The sequence below is a fragment of the Microcaecilia unicolor genome, chromosome 1 (assembly GCF_901765095.1).
Source record: "Microcaecilia unicolor chromosome 1, aMicUni1.1, whole genome shotgun sequence".
NCBI classification, from domain to species: Eukaryota; Metazoa; Chordata; class Amphibia; order Gymnophiona; family Siphonopidae; genus Microcaecilia; species Microcaecilia unicolor.
In genome coordinates, this window is record NC_044031.1 from 173,530,111 (window position 1) to 173,548,211 (window position 18,101).

Consider the following 18,101-nt stretch of genomic DNA (forward strand, 5'->3'; position numbering starts at 1 on the left):
ATTACTTCTGAGAGGAGGAGTATTATGGGATCCCTTCTGATACTTCCCCACCTCAAGAGAGAAGTAAATCTCCACCTGTGGGTCTCTTTCACCAATTTTGTCAAGGAGATAGCATTGTCCATCCCATTTAAGTTAGACATGGAGTAGGAGCCCAGGGCAGAGATGTTAACTGTTCTGGACTATGAGTCGCCTCCTAAAAAAAAAAGGGTTCAGAGTACCATTGCACCCATCCTTAAAGATGCACTGACGAGGAACTGGGAATCTCCCCTCTCAGTGCAGGTCACCCAAAGAATGTGGGTATGCAGTATCGTATCCAGAAGGCTCACAGATTCAAGAGGGCCCAGCTGCCTCACCACTCTTTTGGTTGTCAGGTCCACCCTCAAATGAGCTTGGAGTTCTAGGTCCTTCCTCGGCTCCTCCAGGTAGAGAGGCTCATACACTCAAACCTTTTAGGCCTTGATGTTTATTGCCCACATCCAGCTCTATATGAGCCTTTACTTGAAATCTTTGGTAAACAGTATGCTAAGTCTTGTGGATTCTCTCCCTCAGGAGCAGGCCACAGAGCATTGCCAGTTGACCAAACAGAAGCAGGAGTGCAGGAAATATCTGCCCAGGGATGCTTAGTATTCATTTAATATTGCATCCAGACTCTCTACCATAGGTGTAGGGATGCACAGACCTTCATGGCTTCGTGTCTGTGACCTGGAACCAGCAGTTCAGGAGAGGTTGGCAGACGCACCTTGTCAAGGAGACAATCTTTTGGGGACAAAGTGGAGGAGGTTTGTGACCTCATCAAGAAACACATTGGTACCATCCAGTTCCTGTCTTGGCATCCTCCAGCTGCAGCCTCTTCTAGGAGGTATACAAGTGGGCCTAGATGGCGACCCTACTACTCTCAAAGGCATTGGTTTCCACTGCCCTTCCCTCTGTCCAGAACCCCCAGGCCCAGCGTTCTCATCCTCGTCAGTCTCAACCACCAAAGCCACAGCAGGCTCCCTAGTCAAAACAGGGGCCGAGCTTTTGACTGGCTCTAGGAGAGCATAGTCACATTACAAGTAACCATTCCAGATGGCCTACCGTTAGGGGGGAGGCTGTATTTTTTTTCCATTAAAGGTGACCCCCTTATAACCTCCGTCCAGTGGGTTTTTCAAATGATTACACACTACATTGGTGTCAGAGACCACCAAATTGCCCACCAAGAGCTTCATACATTAGCTGTCAGCACAAGCAGGTACTTGTAGAGGAAATCTTCGCCCTTCTTCAGGCCGGTGTGGCTGAACCCGTGCCATCAGAGGAAGAAGGAAAGGGATTCTATTCCAGGTACTTCCTTGTGCCCAAGAAAACGGAAAGATTTTGTCCCATCCTAGACCTAAGGGCCATGAACAAATTCCTGGTCAAAGAAAAGTTCGGAATAATTTCCCTGGGCACCCTTCTCCACATGATTCAGGAACAAGATTGGCTATGCTGTTTGGACTTAAAGGATGCCTATACCCACATTTCAGTACTTCCCATTCACAGGAAGTATCTCAGATTTCAAATAGGGAAACACCACTACTAGTACCGTGTTCTCCATTTGACTTTGTGTTAGCTCCCAGGGTGTTCACCAAGTGTCTAATAGTAGTAGTAGTGTATTTATGCATACTGGGAATCTATGTGTTTCCTTATCTGGACGATTGGCTGGTCAAGAGTATATTGCAGGAGAGAGTGACAGAGTCAATGCACCTAATTATTTGGATATTAGAGCTGTTAGATTTCATGATAAACTACCCCAAGTCCCACCTACTCCCGGTTCAGCAATTGGAGTACATAGGAGCCCTGCTGGATACATTGCAAGCTCAGGCTTTTCTCCCTCAGCAGAGAGCAGAGACCTTGATAAATGTCACCTTTCAAGTCCAAGGCAGCAAGCAGGTCACAGTTTGGCAAATGTTGAGATTTAATGGTCCACATTGTCTCGACAGTGCATATCGCTTTCATGGCACATCTTCATTTGAGAGAGGCCCAGTGGACTCTAGTTTCCCAGTGGTTTCAGGTGGCTGGGAACTGAGCGGATGTCTTCCAGATTTCTCCAGAGTTGACTCGTCCTACTACTACTACTACTATTTAGCATTTCTATAGCGCTACAAGGCATACGCAGCGCTGCACAAACATAGAAGAAAGACAGTCCCTGCTCAAAGAGCTTACAATCTAATAGACAAAAAATAAATAAAGTAAGCAAATCAAATCAATTAATGTGAACGGGAAGGAAGAGAGGAGGGTAGGTGGAGGCGAGTGGTTACAAGTGGTTACGAGTCAAAAGCAATGTTAAAGAGGTGGGCTTTCAGTCTAGATTTAAAGGTGGCCAAGGATGGGGCAAGACGTAGGGGCTCAGGAAGTTTATTCCAGGCGTAGGGTGCAGCGAGACAGAAGGCGCGAAGTCTGGAGTTGGCAGTAGTGGAGAAGGGAACAGATAAGAAGGATTTATCCATGGAGCGGAGTGCACGGGAAGGGGTGTAGGGAAGGACGAGTGTGGAGAGGTACTGGGGAGCAGCAGAGTGAATACATTTATAGGTTAGTAGAAGAAGTTTGAACAGGATGCGAAAACGGATAGGTAGCCAGTGAAGGGTCTTGAGGAGAGGGGTAGTATGAGTAAAGCGACCCTGGCGGAAGATGAGACGGGCAGCAGAGTTTTGAACCGACTGGAGAGGGGAGAGGGGACTAAGTGGGAGGCCAGCAAGAAGCAGTTTGCAGTAGTCTAAAAGAGAGGTGACAAGGGTGTGGATGAGGGTTTTGGTAGAGTGCTCGGAAAGAAAGGGGCGGATTTTACGGATGTTGTAAAGAAAGAAACGACAGGTCTTGGCGGTCTGCTGGATATGAGCAGAGAAGGAGAGAGAAGAGTCAAAGATGACCCCAAGGTTTCGAGCTGAGGAGACAGGGAGAATGAGAGAGCCATCAACAGAAATAGAAAACGGGGGGAGCGGGGAGGTGGGTTTGGGGGGGAAAATGAGAAGCTCGGTTTTGGTCATATTTAATTTCAGGTGGCATTGAGACATCCAGGCAGCAATGTCAGACAAGCACGCTGAAACTTTGGTTTGGATGCAAGGTGAGATATCAGGGGTAGAAAGGTAGATTTGGGAGTCATCAGCATAGATATGGTAGGAAAAGCTATGGGATGAGATTAATGAACCAAGGGAAGAAGTGTAGATAGAAAAGAGGAGGGGACCAAGAACAGAACCCTGAGGTACGCCGACAGGCAGAGGGATAGAAGTAGAAGAGGATCCACCAGAGTGAACACTAAAGGTGCGGAGGGAGAGGTAGGAAGAGAACCAGGAAAGGACAGAGCCCTGGAATCCAAGTGAGGACAGGGTATTGAGAAGTATGCTGTGATTGACAGTGTCAAAAGCAGCGGAAAGATCAAGAAGAATGAGGATGGAATATTGACCTCTGGATTTAGCCAGTAATAGGTCATTGGAGACTTTAGTAAGCGCAGTTTCGGTTGAGTGGAGAGGGCGAAAACCAGATTGTAATGGGTCAAGAATAGCATGTGAGGAGAGAAAATCAAGGCAGCGGCGGTGAACAGCACGCTCAAGTAATTTGGAGAGAAAAGGAAGGAGGGAGATGGGTCGGTAATTAGAGGGACAAGTAGGGTCGAGTGAAGGCTTCTTAAGGAGAGGTGTGACCACAGCATGTTTAAAGGCAGCAGGGACAGTCGCAGTGGAAAGTGAGAGGTTGAGAATGTGACAGATAAAAGGAATAAGAGTAGGAGAGATGGCATTAAGAAGGTGGGTGGGAATGGGATCAGAGGAACAGGTGGTACATTTTGAGGAAGAAAGGAGAAGTGTAGTTTCCTCAATAGTAACTTCAGGAAAGGAGGAAAGGGAATGAGGGGAAGGAGAGAGAGGGGAACGGACTAGTGGAGGGAGAGCTGGTGAGGTAGAGAAAGCAAGGTTTATCTTTTGAACCTTGTTGTGAAAGAATTCAGCAAGGGTCTGAGGAGATAATGAAGGGGGAGTTGGGGGAGGGGGCACCTTGAGGAGAGAGTTCAATGTGGTGAAGAGAAGTCGAGGATTAGAGCCAAGAGAGTTGGTCAGTTGGATATAATAATCCTGTTTGGCACGTAAAAGAGCAGATTGGAAGGAGGTCAGCATGAACTTAAAGTGTAAGAAATCAGCAAGGGCCCGAGATTTCCGCCAGAGGCGTTCGGCGGAGCGGGTACAGGAACGTAGGTAGCGGATATTAGAAGTCAGCCAAGGTTGGGGTTTTGTACGCCTTACAGTGAACAATTGAGACAAATTTGACTGTGCAACTACTATTCCAAATTCCACCGCCTCAGAAGGTGTTAACAATGGATACTTCCAGGTTGGGATGGGGAGCTCATGTAGATGGGCTTCACACCCAAGGATCTTGGTCTGCTCAGGAAAAAACTTACCATATCAACTTCCACGACCTCGGGGCCGTTTGGAACGCTCTAAAGGCTTTCAGAGATCGGCTACAAAACCAAATTATTCTCATTCAATCGGACAACCAGGTTGCAATATTTGTATGAACAAGCAGGTGAGGTACGGGATCCTTCCCTCTTGTGTCAGGAGGCAATGGGAATGGAGATGAAGCAGTGGACCCTCCACGGAATTGTTCTTCGAGCCCAGGTACCTGGCAGGCAAGGAGAACAGCCTACCAGACAAACTGAGCAGAATTTTGCAACCACACAAGTGGTCTCTCAACACGGGCATAGCCTGCAAGATCTTCTGAGAGTGGGGCACTCCCTTGGTGGATCTTTTTGCCACTCATCTCAACAACAAAGCCCCCCTTGTTCCAGGCTCAGATGCTTTTCTCCTATATTGGGGGAGGGTCTTCTATATGCGTATACCTCTCATAGAGAAGACTGCAGGAACTCGGACAAGACCAGGGAATTATGATCTTAATAGCCCCTTGGCCGAGGCAGATCTGGTTCCCTCTTCTTCTGGAGTTATCCTCCAAAGATCCGTGGAGATTGGACTGTTTTCTGACCTCATTTTGTAGAAGGAAGTATCCCTCCTACATCTCAACCTCCAACCCCTGGCCCTCACCGCATGGATGTTGAGAGTGTAGAAATCGGGACCTTAGGTTTGTCTGAGGGTGTGTCTGGCATCTTGCTGGCTGCCAAAAAAGACTCCACTAAGAGGTATTACTCTTTTAATTGGAGAAGGATTGTTGTCTGCTGTAAGGGCAAGACCTTAGATACCCTCACTTGCCCTACACAAAAACTGATTTAATACCTCCTGCACCTCTCTAAGCCTGGTTTAAAAACCATCTTAGTAAGGGTTCATCTCAGTGCAGTCAGTGCTTATCAACATGTAGGAGGTAAAGCCATCTCTGTACAGCCTCTAGTTGTTCGCAACATGAGAGGTTTTCTGTTGACAGTCACCTGTCAAACCTCCCACCGTGTCATGGGATCTCAACATTGTCCTCACCCAGCCAATGAAAGCTCCTTTTGAGCCACTTGATTCCTGTCTTCTGAAGTATTTGACCTGGAAAGTTGTTGATGATGGTAATCTCAGCTCGCAGAGTCGGTGAGCTTTATGCCCTAGTAGCGGGTCTACCTTACACTTGGTTTCAATCACAATAGAGTAGTTCTAGGCACGCACCCTAAGTTCCTTCCTAAGGTAGTGTCGGAGTTCCATCTTAATCAGTCAATCATTCTACCATGGTGCCGTCGGTAACCCACTTGAGGTCAGTGTCCATAGAGGAGATCTGCAAAGCTGTAACATGGTCTTCTGTCTAAACATTCAGATCTCATTACTGGCTTGAGCAGGATACCCGACGTGGCAGCCAGTTTGGTCAAACACTGCTGCAGAATTTGTTTGGTGTCTAGAATTCAATTCCACTCCCGTAGGCCCAGTTTTGTTCTGTTCCAGGCTGCACCTCCACAACTATAATGTACATAGTTTTCAGATTGATTGACTTCAAGTCCTCGATGTTTTCAGTCCCTATTCTCCTAACGTTGTTGTTTTTGGTGAGCTTGGTAGCTAGGGATTCCCAATACTATTGGCCTTCTTGTCCTCGGAGAAAGTGAAGTTACTCAGCTGTAGCAGGTGTTCTCCAAGGACAGCAGGCCAAGTATTCTCACAAACCCTTTTTCACCCCTCCTTGGAGTTGAATTCTTTAGCTATATAACATGACTGAGGGACCAGCGTATGCATGGTGGGATGTTGCTAGAAACTTCTACAAGCTTCTTGCTAGTCAGCGTCCGCACCGGGCTTCATCAGATGATGTCGTACAACTGTGAGAATACTTGGCCTGCTGTCCTTGGAAAACATCTGCTACAGGTGAGTAACTTCACTATATCCTACTGTCCAGATACTTGGCTGAAATGCCCTTGTTGCTCCCCAGCCCTATCTGGATACTGCTAAGGCAATCTGTAAACATGTTCAGTGTCACTATACAGATAATGCTACTGAAAATCCACAGATTGGACCACTTACTTTAATACATGTGGTGCCTGACTGTCTACTCACTCTGCAACTGGACTTCCTGTAATTTAGACTATTTCCTCATTCAACTGTACATATAATCTGTCTTCAGTTTAGCCCCCCCCCCCCCCCCAATCTGTCTATCCCAATGACTTTGTATTACCCATCTTGTCTCATCTATATCTCAATTGCACTCCCCCCCCCCCCCCCCCCTTGGTTGCCTGTTGTATGAACAGCATTAGCATTGTATCTTTTATTTGAAAGTTGTAATGTGTGCCTATTAAGGTGTTTAATTTGTATTGTGCTGATATCACGAATATTATATCTGTTATATGAATGTTATTCTATATTGCCTAGATTGCTATCATGTATTGTGCTGAAATTTATCATATTTCTATTGTATGATTTGTTCTACAGTGCTGACAAATGTTTGTGTTTTTCATTCTGTTTCACGTTTACTCTTATTTCTAGGAATTAATTTGCCTCAGAGTTTACCTCATGTGATTGTATTTATAAAAGTAAAGGGTCATGGATTTGATACTGCTTTTCTGTAACCGAAGTGGTTTACATATATTATACTTTCTCTGACACTAGTGGGCTTACAGTCTGTTTTGTACCTGGGGCAGTGGAGAGTTAAGTGACTTGCCCAGAGTCGCAAGGAGCTGTATATAATATATAAACTGCTTTGATTGTAACCACAGAGAGGTACTATATCTAATCCCACCTCCTTTCCCCTTTTCCCTTCCTTTACCCAGTTTCTCAGCCAATTGCACTGTTAGGCTGCTAGTCCACTTATATTTGATCATTTCTCCACTGTTATGCTGTTAACAAAATTGTAAGTATTATGACGAGCTATATCCAGGGGCGTACCAGACCTCGCGGTGGGAGGGGGCCAGAGCCCGAGGTCGGGGGCAAATTTTAGTCTGCCACTCCCTCCACTGCACTCCACAGCAGCAAATACCTTGAGTGGCGGGGGTCCCCAACCCCCGCCAGCCGAAGCCTTCTCCAGCGCCGGTCCCTGGCGCTGCTGCATTTCCTGCCCTGCTTTTTCTTCCTCCTCGCATCCTGCATGATCCTTTAAGTGAGACTCAATTTCACTGAAAGGAGTGTGCAAGATGTGAGGAGGAAGAGAGGGCAGGGAACGTTTCCGGCGCTGGAGAAGGCTTCAGCTGGTGGGGGTTGGGGACCCTGCCAGCAAAACCAGGGGTCCAGAAGAAATTTGGGGGGGCCCAGGTCCCCATGGCCACACCTAGTTGCGCCACTGGCTATATCTGCTGTACACTGCCTTCAGCAAGTCTCTTTGTAAAGGTGGTTATTAAACCCAATTAATAAATAATTAAAATTTATCTGGATAACAGCTGCCATTGTTTGAATAAATACCTTAGATTATCAGGGCCATCAAGCTTTTAAAAATAGGAAATTTCTTCCAGGCACAGAATAGAAGAAACCCATCACTAACTAGGGCTGAGAGGCAGATGCAGCAACCAAACGTAAAAAAATCTAAATCGTTAAAGTCCCTAACGATTTTAAAATAACGAAAAATGCACCAAAAAAAAAAAGTCACACATGCTGAGATCGGTATTGAAACGTACAATGTACCAAAGAATCACAATACACATCGTTAATCGGCCCCCAAATCATGCGCAGAGCAGCCAAGCGTTATGTTAGCTGCTCTGCGCATGCCACAAACAGTCAAAACACAGTCAAATCACAAGCACATGGCTCCCAAATCAAATCAAAACAAAAATAAAAAAAAAGGGTCGGGAGGGGGCAAGGGCGCTCATCAGGAGCGTCCTGTACGGACGGCTTTGCCCCCCCCCCCCCGCTGCTCGCCACTTTCCGCCGCTCCCCCACCCCGAAAAAGCAAAATGCTAGCTGCCCCGGTCCCCCTCCCTTCCTCACTACTCTGTCACCTCAGCTCCGCCTCCCGACATCCTCCGTCCTGTGCCCCGCCCCCTTTTGGGGTCGTCGCCGCCATTCCCCTCCTCCATCGGGCCCCCCTCCCTCTTACCGGGCCCGTGCAGCGCCTCTCTCCTCTGTCCGAAGGCGCTGCACGGGCAAGAAGAAAGCTGAATCAGCTGATGCCTGCCTTCGCGATGGCGCGTCTTTCTCCTGCTGGGCCCGCCCCTTTCTGACGTCGGTAACCTACGTAGGATACTGACGTCAGACAGGGGCGGGCGCAGCAGGAGAAAGACGCGCCATCGCGAAGGCAGGCATCAGCTGATTCAGCTTTCTTCTTGCCCGTGCAGCGCCTTCGGACAGAGGAGAGAGGCGCTGCACGGGCCCGGTAAGAGGAAGGGGGGCCCGATGGAGGAGGGGAATGGCGGCGACGACCCCAAAAGGGGGCGGGGCACGGACGGAGGATGTCGGGAGGCGGAGCTGAGGTGAGAGTAGTGAGGAAAGGAGGGGGGCAGGGGCTGCTTGAATTTTGCTTTTTCGGGGTGGGGGGAGCGGCGGAAAGTGGGGAGCAGCGGGGGGGGGGGGGCAAGGCCGTCCGTACAGGACGCTCCTGATGAGCGCCCTTGCCCCCTCCCGATCCTTTTTTTATTTTTATTTTTTATGTGTTTTCTGAGGTCCTTTGGACCAATCACAGCGCTTTTAGCTCTGCTAATGCGCTGGGATTGGCTCAAAGTTTGTTTATTTTTTCACTTAACACTTTTTCCTGGCACAGAGCTGTCCTAACGAGAGGTCCAGACCTCTCGTTAGTTTTCCTGCCTTTTTCCTGCGTAAAGGCAATCGGAAAAGGTTAGTGCATATCGTTTCAATGGGGTTTTCACACTAATTGCTCATCTCCATTCCGTTTTCGTTAGCTGCTACTGTCGTCGGAAAATAGGCTTAAGTGCATGGAAAGGATAGGAAATTCTTCCCTGAGGGCTCATTTAACGATGAAAAACGTTTAGTGCATCTACCTCTGAGTCTGGTTTTATGTGAGAGGTAATGAGAAAGATGCCTGAAGGAATTCGAGATACAGAAGAGAGGAGAGGGTAGGATGGGAAGTGGCTGGAGTTCCATGCTAGTAAGAATCAAAGGGAAGAGTCCCTCCTTGGATACAGAGTGCTGCCAAGACTATTCACTGAAAATGTGGATAATTTGGGAGATTAGAAACTTGGAAATAGAGTCCAGCAACAGGGATGTACCCTTCTGAAATCTGTACTTTAGAGCCCGTAATCCTGAGAAAGTTCACCAATGCCATATGGATGAGAAGAATTCAATTATGCAGACAACTTGGACCTACTACTACTACTACTCTGATGTATTAAGTAAACATGGGCTATTATTGTTTATTTGTGGCTTTTTAAATGGGCCGCTGTACGAAAATGGTGTTAAAGGGGCGATCAGGGAGGACAAAGCCGTAGCGGAGAAATTAAATGAATTCTTTGCTTCGGTCTTCACCGAGGAGGATTTGGGGGGGACACCAGTGCCGGAAAGAATATTTGAAGCGGGGGAGTCGGAGAAACTAAACGAATTCTCTGTAACCTTGGAGGATGTAATGGGTCAGTTCAGCAAGCTGAAGAGTAGTAAATCACCGGGACCTGATGGTATTCATCCCAGAGTATTAATAGAACTAAAAAATGAACTTGCGGAGCTACTGTTAGAAATATGCAATCTGTCCCTAAAATCGAGTGTAGTACCGGAAGACTGGAGGGTAGCCAATGTTACTCCGATTTTTAAGAAGGGTTCCAGAGGAGATCCGGGAAATTATAGACCGGTGAGTCTGACGTCGGTGCCGGGCAAGATGGTGGAGGCTATTATTAAGAATAAAATTGCAGAGCATATACAAAAACATGGACTGATGAGACAAAGTCAGCACGGATTTAGTGAAGGGAAGTCTTGCCTCACCAATCTAATGCATTTTTTTGAGGGGGTAAGCAAACATGTGGACAATGGGGAGCCGGTTGATATTGTATATCTGGATTTTCAGAAGGCGTTTGACAAAGTGCCGCACGAAAGACTCCTGAAGAAATTGCAGAGTCATGGAATCGGAGGTAGGGTATTATTATGGATTAAGAACTGGTTGAAAGATAGGAAGCAGAGAGTAGGATTGCGTGGCCAGTATTCTCAGTGGAGGAGGGTAGTTAGTGGGGTCCCGCAGGGGTCTGTGCTGGGTCCGTTGCTTTTTAATGTATTTATAAATGACCTAGAGATGGGAATAACTAGTGAGGTAATTAAATTCGCCGATGACACAAAATTATTCAGGGTCGTCAAGTCGCAGGAGGAATGTGAACGATTACAGGAGGACCTTGCGAGACTGGGAGATTGGGCGTGCAAGTGGCAGATGAAGTTCAATGTTGACAAGTGCAAAGTGATGCATGTGGGTAAGAGGAACCCGAATTATAGCTACGTCTTGCAAGGTTCCGCGTTAGGAGTTACGGATCAAGAAAGGGATCTGGGTGTCGTCGTCGATGATACGCTGAAACCTTCTGCTCAGTGTGCTGCTGCGGCTAGGAAAGCGAATAGAATGTTGGGTGTTATTAGGAAGGGTATGGAGTCCAGGTGTGCGGATGTTATAATGCCGTTGTATCGCTCCATGGTGCGACCGCACCTGGAGTATTGTGTTCAGTACTGGTCTCCGTATCTCAAAAAAGATATAGTAGAATTGGAAAAGGTACAGCGAAGGGCGACGAAAATGATAGTGGGGATGGGACGACTTTCCTATGAAGAGAGGCTGAGAAGGCTAGGGCTTTTTAGCTTGGAGAAGAGACGGCTGAGGGGAGATATGATAGAAGTGTATAAAATAATGAGTGGAATGGATCGGGTGGATGTGAAGCGACTGTTCACGCTATCCAAAAATACTAGGACTAGAGGGCATGAGTTGAAGCTACAGTGTGGTAAATTTAAAACGAATCGGAGAAAAGTTTTCTTCACCCAACGTGTAATTAGACTCTGGAATTCGTTGCCGGAGAACGTGGTACGGGCGGTTAGCTTGACGGAGTTTAAAAAGGGGTTAGATAGATTCCTAAAGGACAAGTCCATAGACCGCTATTAAATGGACTTGGAAAAATTCCGCATTTTTAGGTATAACTTGTCTGGAATGTTTTTACGTTTGGGGAGCGTGCCAGGTGCCCTTGACCTGGATTGGCCACTGTCGGTGACAGGATGCTGGGCTAGATGGACCTTTGGTCTTTCCCAGTATGGCACTACTTATGTACTTATGTACTTATGTACTTAATATTTTAGGACAACAATGCAAAAAAAACCTGTACAAATGGGGGTGGGATGGGGACCTTTTAGGATTTTAATCCCTGATACAGTTTTTACAATCCAGCAAGATCAGGCTTAAAAAATGATTGTGGGCTTTAATTATTTTAGTTAAGACTATTTAAAATTATCCAGCAATGAAACTCCCCTGAAAAATACCCAGATTGGCACATCTCTTATATTAAGTATTTTATTCTCAGAACCATGTGTAATCCACTGCCATCAGTTCATTTTAGTGGGGATAGCCTGCAGGTTTTATGAGTCCTGCTTTTGAAAGGAGGCATTTGAAGGGAGAATTTTAGAAAGTACCAGTGGGTACTCACAATGACATAACTCACGGGCATCAGGTAAAAAATATCATCACTTAACTCCAGTAGCAGAAATATAAGAGAATGACGAGATCCCAACACAGCCCGTGTTTTGGTAGACTCCTGGTTCAGAGAAGAATTGTTCAAAAATCAACAGCATTAAAGATATTTTCTTAAAGATTAGTCTGAAGTCTCACATGGTCAGAGTGAAACGGTTCCAAACCTCAAAAATCTCGTGCGGCACTCATTGGGATGAACTGAGCCAGGCGTTGCTTTGTTTAGCAGTGTGGACATTTTGGCTCAAGATATTAGCTTTAGGCCATTCAAATCAGTTCTACTGGAACCTGTGATGGTATCTGAATCCAGATGTGAAGTAATGAAAGGCCAGCATGCTGGCCCACTCTTCTATTAACATTTCTGGTCTGTTCAGTATCTGCCAGTTTCAGATACTCTTATGCTTCTTCTTTCTGCACTACATTGAACAAAAGTTGCAATAAAGGGATATTTCAGTTTCAGCTCCTGTATAGAACAGCGTATGTATGAATCAGTACCAGGTGCAGAAATACAAATTGAACTTAATATGGGTTGTTTTGTCATGAGTGACAGTTTCTTTTGCGTTCACCTGTAATGGTGTACACTAGTATCTACCAGAGTTACGTTCTTGCCAGAATGTTAGTTTGGTGGGTGTGTTGAAGTCCCTGGGCAATGTGACATGAACAGTGTGATTGGCAACGTTGTGCATGGGCAGCCATCCCTGACCTCGGTCTAACCCTGTAACAGAGCTTTGTCATCTAGCAAGCAGCAACTCTTTTTCTAACCCTTTCTCAGAGTCAATAGCACCCATTCTTTGAAAGAACCAAAGTATCACGGGGCTATGGACCAGAAGTAAAAGGCCCGAGCGGGATATCCATTCCTTGAACACAAAGGCCACCTACTACACGCTGTAGCTAAAGAGACACAAGAGGAGGGTGAAATCACATGAGGTTTCATTGCTAGAGGGCTGCCTTTCACATGTTCTGAGTGCCAGAAACTGGCAGGTCCCATCAATTCTCTTGTTCCTTGCTTACTGTCTTCTGTTGCATAAGAGAATGGTAATTATGATTCTTTATAATTACTCTTTAATTGTTCCATTTTGTGCTGTGTATAATATTTGCAAGTTGTGTCCTGTGCGTTGTCAGTACAAACGTTCTGGAGAACCTCTTTCATTGAGTGGATCTGAGTGTTAAGGGAAGAAGGAGGGGAGGCGTAGCTTAATGGTTAGTGCAGTGGCCTGGGGAACTGGGTTCAATTCCCACTGTAGCTCTAGTGCCCTAGATATAAAATAATTACTTATATATAATACTAGTAAAAAAGGCCCGTTTCTGACACAAATGAAACGGGCGCTAGCAAGGTTTTCCTCGGAGTGTGTATGTTTGGGAGAGTGTATGTGAGAGTGACTGTTTGAGAGTCAGAGTGAAAGAGTGAGTGTGTGAGAGAGAGAGTGAGTCTCTCCCTGAGCCCTGCCCTCCCAATCCATGGCCATCCATGTTTCTCTGTCACCTGCCCCCTCCATTCATCCCTATCCTGCATTTCCCCTCTCTGCCTGAGGCCTGCCCTGCAATCCATATCCATCCATGCCCATCTGTCCCCTCTATTCATCCCTATCCAGCAATTTCCCTCTCTCCCTGAGTCCTGCCCTCCCAATCCATGCCCATCCATGCTCCTCTGTCCCCTGCCCTCCATTCATCCATTTCCAGCAATTCCCCTCTCTCCATGGGCACTGCCGCCTCCATTCATCCCTATCCAGCATTTCCCCTCTCTGCCTGAGGCCTTCCCTGCAATCCATATCCATCCATGCCCATCTGTCCCCTCCATTCATCCCTATCCAGCAATTCCCCTCTCCCTGAGTCCTGTCCTTCCAATCCATGCCCATCCATGCTCCTCTGTCACCTGGCCCCTCCATTCATCCCTATCCAGCAATTGCCCTCTCTGCCTGAGGCCTGCCCTGCAATCCATATCCATCCATGCCCATCTGTCCCCTCTATTCATCCCTATCCAGCAATTTCCCTCTCTCCCTGAGTCCTGCCCTCCCAATCCATGCCCATCCATGCTCCTCTGTCCCTTGCCCCCGCCATTCATCCCTTTTCAGCAATTTCCCTCTTTCCCTGAGCCCTGCCCTCCCAATCCATGCCCATCCATGCTCCTCTGTCCCCTGCCGCCTCCATTCATCCTTTTCCAGCAAGTCCCCTCTCTCCCTTCCATGGCCCCCCCCTCGCATCCATGCTCCTCCTCTCTCTCCCATGTCCCAGCCTGGCCCGCCCCCCCCTTCGCATCCATGCCCCCCCCTTCGCATCCATGCCCCGCCCCCTTTGCATCCATGCATCCCTTTTTTGTTTTTTTTATTCTTTTTAACTTTACCTCCATGGCGTTTCCGGCAGCGAAGCGTCAGGGAAGGAGGCGGCACTCCCGACGTCTAGCTTTCCCTTCGCTGTGTTCCGCCTTTTTTTGAAGGCGGAACACAGCGAAGGGAAGGCTAGACGTCGGGAGCGCCGCCTCCTTCCCTGATGCTTCGCTTCCGGATTTGTTTGTTTAGACGCGAGGGCGGGGCAGAGACGGCTGGCTGGCTTGAAGGCTTCACACCACGAATCCACGAACCCTTCAGCCTGGGAGTGACGTCAGATGGCTTCATGGCTTCATGGCTTCACAGAACGTTGTCCTCAGAACGTTGAGGGTGCGTTTTATTATATTAGATGTAAACTGCTTTGATTGTAACTACAGAAAGACAGTATATCAAATCCCTTATCCATCACCCCTTTTCTCAGAGACAACAGAGGGTGGATAAGAGAGGAGAGGGGTGTAAAATGAAAAGGTGCACCTTGTTATCTCTCTTCACATTCCTCTCAAATGTCCAGGATCTTGCCACCTGCTGTGTTGTAGGCTTCTGTATTCCAGGCCCCAAGCTGCCAGGTATTCACTCCTTTCATCCTTACATTATGTGGCTGTTGTAGATTGTGAATTTCTGCCTGAAGTTAGGTGAGTTTCCTGGTGTTTTGAAATGTGGGCTGGTTAGACCCATTCTTAAGAAGCATCAGTCAAATTATCTACCAATAACCTACTTGTTCTTAGGAAAAATTGAAGTTTATATTTAGAAAAGTGAATGAAGAAGATTGCAGTTCTGCACAAGCAGCAGTAAGGTTTTCGTGCTAAGTATAATACAGAGTGAGTTTTACTGGATGTATTTTAATTATTTAAGAATGCAAGGGGGAAAAGGCTTGATTGAGATGTGCTACTGGTTATCTTCAGTTTATTGTCAGCCTTTGATACATTAGTTCACAGCATATTAGCTAGGCCAGAGGAAGGTGGTATGGTTTATAATACTTATGGAATCACCAAGGTTTGAGTTTTGTCAGTCACCCCTATTTACTATTTGTTTAATACCATTGGTGGATGTGATTTGTATTTGTGGGATCTGTTGTCACCTCTTTGTGGATGATATTCATTTGTATTTAGATATGAACAAGGATCAAGAAGAATCCATCCAGAAGTTTAATTCCTGCTTGGAAATGGTGAGCACCTGATTATATCAACACAAATTGATGTTGAATCCATAAAAAATAAAGCTGTTGGGAGTATCAAAGAACAAGTGTGACTGTTATGTCATTCTCATTTAGAATGCAAAAAAGGAAGAGAAAGTACCACAAATCTCAATATACACTAAAGTTAGTGCTAAATAAATTCCATTAAACAAATATAAAATATGTGAAATGTGTGCTCAGACCATAAGTGCCAGGTCCATCAATCAGTAGAGGCAACTTGGCATTCCTTCATTGCATAGACAGCTTGACATTCCATCCTTACATTCAGCTTTTTCAGAAGTCTTCAAAAGAACACAACTTGGAGACAAGGCAGGGCTTGGAGCTTGGCAGGAACTCAGAGACAAGGCAGGGCTTGGAACTTGGCAGGAACTCGGAGACAAGGCAAGGCTTGGAGCTTGGCAGGAGCTCGGAGACAAGGCAGACAGGGTCCAGGACAAGGTCCAGGAGCTATACACACCAGGCAAACAGGGTCAGACAAGAACAAAAGACCTTGTTGCGAGGCATGGGGATCAAGCACGGGCCTTACTTAAGTACTGTGGGGCAGGAAGTGACACTCCCCACGGGAACTCCCAGCAGCACTGCGGCAACACTATAAACTGTCTCTTCAGCGCGCATGCACCCTAAGAAGGAAAGCACAGTGCACCACACCATGAGAGTGAGCCAACATCAGGAAGAGCACCGGATTTTAGCACAGGACCCAGCCCGACACCTCCACGATGTTGGGAGGAGGTGAGTTGATGCAAGTCACGGCAGGAGCCATGACAGATATTCAGCACCAGGGTATAATAAACAGAGCCACAAGTTCCCCAGATAGCTAATTGGATAACTTTGGACAGCTTTTTTTTTTCCTCTTGGCCTCTGGGTAACTCCCAACTCCACCCGGGTTCCATCCTGACACTTTCCAGATAGCACAGGGATTGTCTGCAGAGATTTTAAGTGGTGTTATCCAGATAATGCCACTGAAAATCAGAGTAAGGCCCTGGTTAATGCTGCTTATTCAGATAACAGCACCTGCTGCCAGGATACAGTAAATGGCTTTCAAACAATATTGGGCTGCTAGTTATTTTTCTCTGAATGATTAAGGGGAATGCGGTAACGGTGTTGGATCCACTGGGAAACAGTGATCGTAACATGATCAAATTTGAGCTAATATCTGGAATGAAGTCATTAAGGAAATCTACAGTAACAACTTTTAATTTTTGAAAGGGTGACTATGACAAAATGAGGAAAATGGTTAAAAAGAAGCTGAAAGGGTCAGCTACAAAGGTTAGGACTTTAAATCAGGTGTGGACGTTGTTTAAAAATACCATCGTGGAAGCCCAGACTAGATGTATTCTACATATTAACAAATGTGGAAAAAAAAGCAATATGTGAGGTGAAAGAGGCTATTAGAGCCAAAAGAACATCCTTCAAAAAATGGAAAAAGGATCCAAATGAAGAAAATAAGAAGCAACATAAACTGTCAAGCCAGATGCAAAGCATTCATAAAGAAGGCTAAAAGAGAATATATTAAAAAAAAAATTGCCAAAGAGATGAAAACTCATAGTAATACTTTTTCAACTATATCAGAAGCAGGAAGCCTGCAAGTGAATCTATGTGACCGTTAGATCAGGAAGGAGCACTCAGAGAGGATAAGGCCATAGTGGAGAGAGTGAATGAATTCTTTGCTTCGGTCTTTACGGAAGAAGAGATCTACATATACCGGAAATGGTTTTCAGGGGTGATGATGCGGAGGAACTAAGAGAAATTTCGGTGAACTTGGAAGATGTAGCGAGCCAAAATGACAAGTTAAAGAGAGATAAATCACCTGGACTGGATGGTATACACCCCAGGATATTGAAAGAACTCAAACAGGAAATTGCTGATCTGCTGCTAGTGATCTGTAACCTCTCATTAAAATCGTCCGTAGAACCTGAAGACTGGAGGGTGGCCAATGTGACGCAGATTTTTAAAAAGGGTTCCAGGGTGATCCGGAAAATTACAGACTGGTAAGCCTGACTTCAGTGCTGGGCAAAATACTAGAAACTATTATAAAGAATACAATTACAGAACACGTAGATAAAAATGGTTTAATGGGACAGAGTCAGCATGAATTCAGCCAAGAGAGGTTTGCCTCACCAATTTGCTTTATTTCTTTGAAGGCATGAATAAACATGTGGATAAAGGTGAGCCAGTTGATGTAGTTTATCTAGATTTTTAGAAAGCTTTTGACAAAGTACCTCATGAGACTCCTGAGAAAATTAAGTAGTCATGTGATAGGAGGCAATGTCCTTCGGTGGATTAAGAATTGGTTATTGGACAGAAAACAGTGGAGGGTGAATAGTGGAGTGCTACAGGGATCTGTACTGGGACTGGTGCTATTTAACATATGAATGATCTGGAAATCAGAATGATGAGTGAGGTGATTAAATTTGCAGATGACATGAAACTATTCAAAGTTGTCAAAACACAAACGGATTGTGAAAAACTGCAGGAAGACCTTAGAAAACTGGAAGACTGGACACCCAAATAGCAGATGAAATTTAATGTAGACAAATGTAAAGTGATGCATATTGGGAATAATAATCCGAATTATAGTTATCTGATGCTAGGGT

The 18,101-nt window shown here is 46.0% G+C and overlaps 1 protein-coding gene across 1 annotated transcript in view; it reads left to right on the forward strand.

The window, feature by feature from the left end:
• Positions 1 to 18,101, forward strand: part of BTD (biotinidase) — an 87,200-nt gene that overhangs the window by 39,771 nt on the left and 29,328 nt on the right. The gene's annotated exons all lie outside the window — the stretch shown is intronic.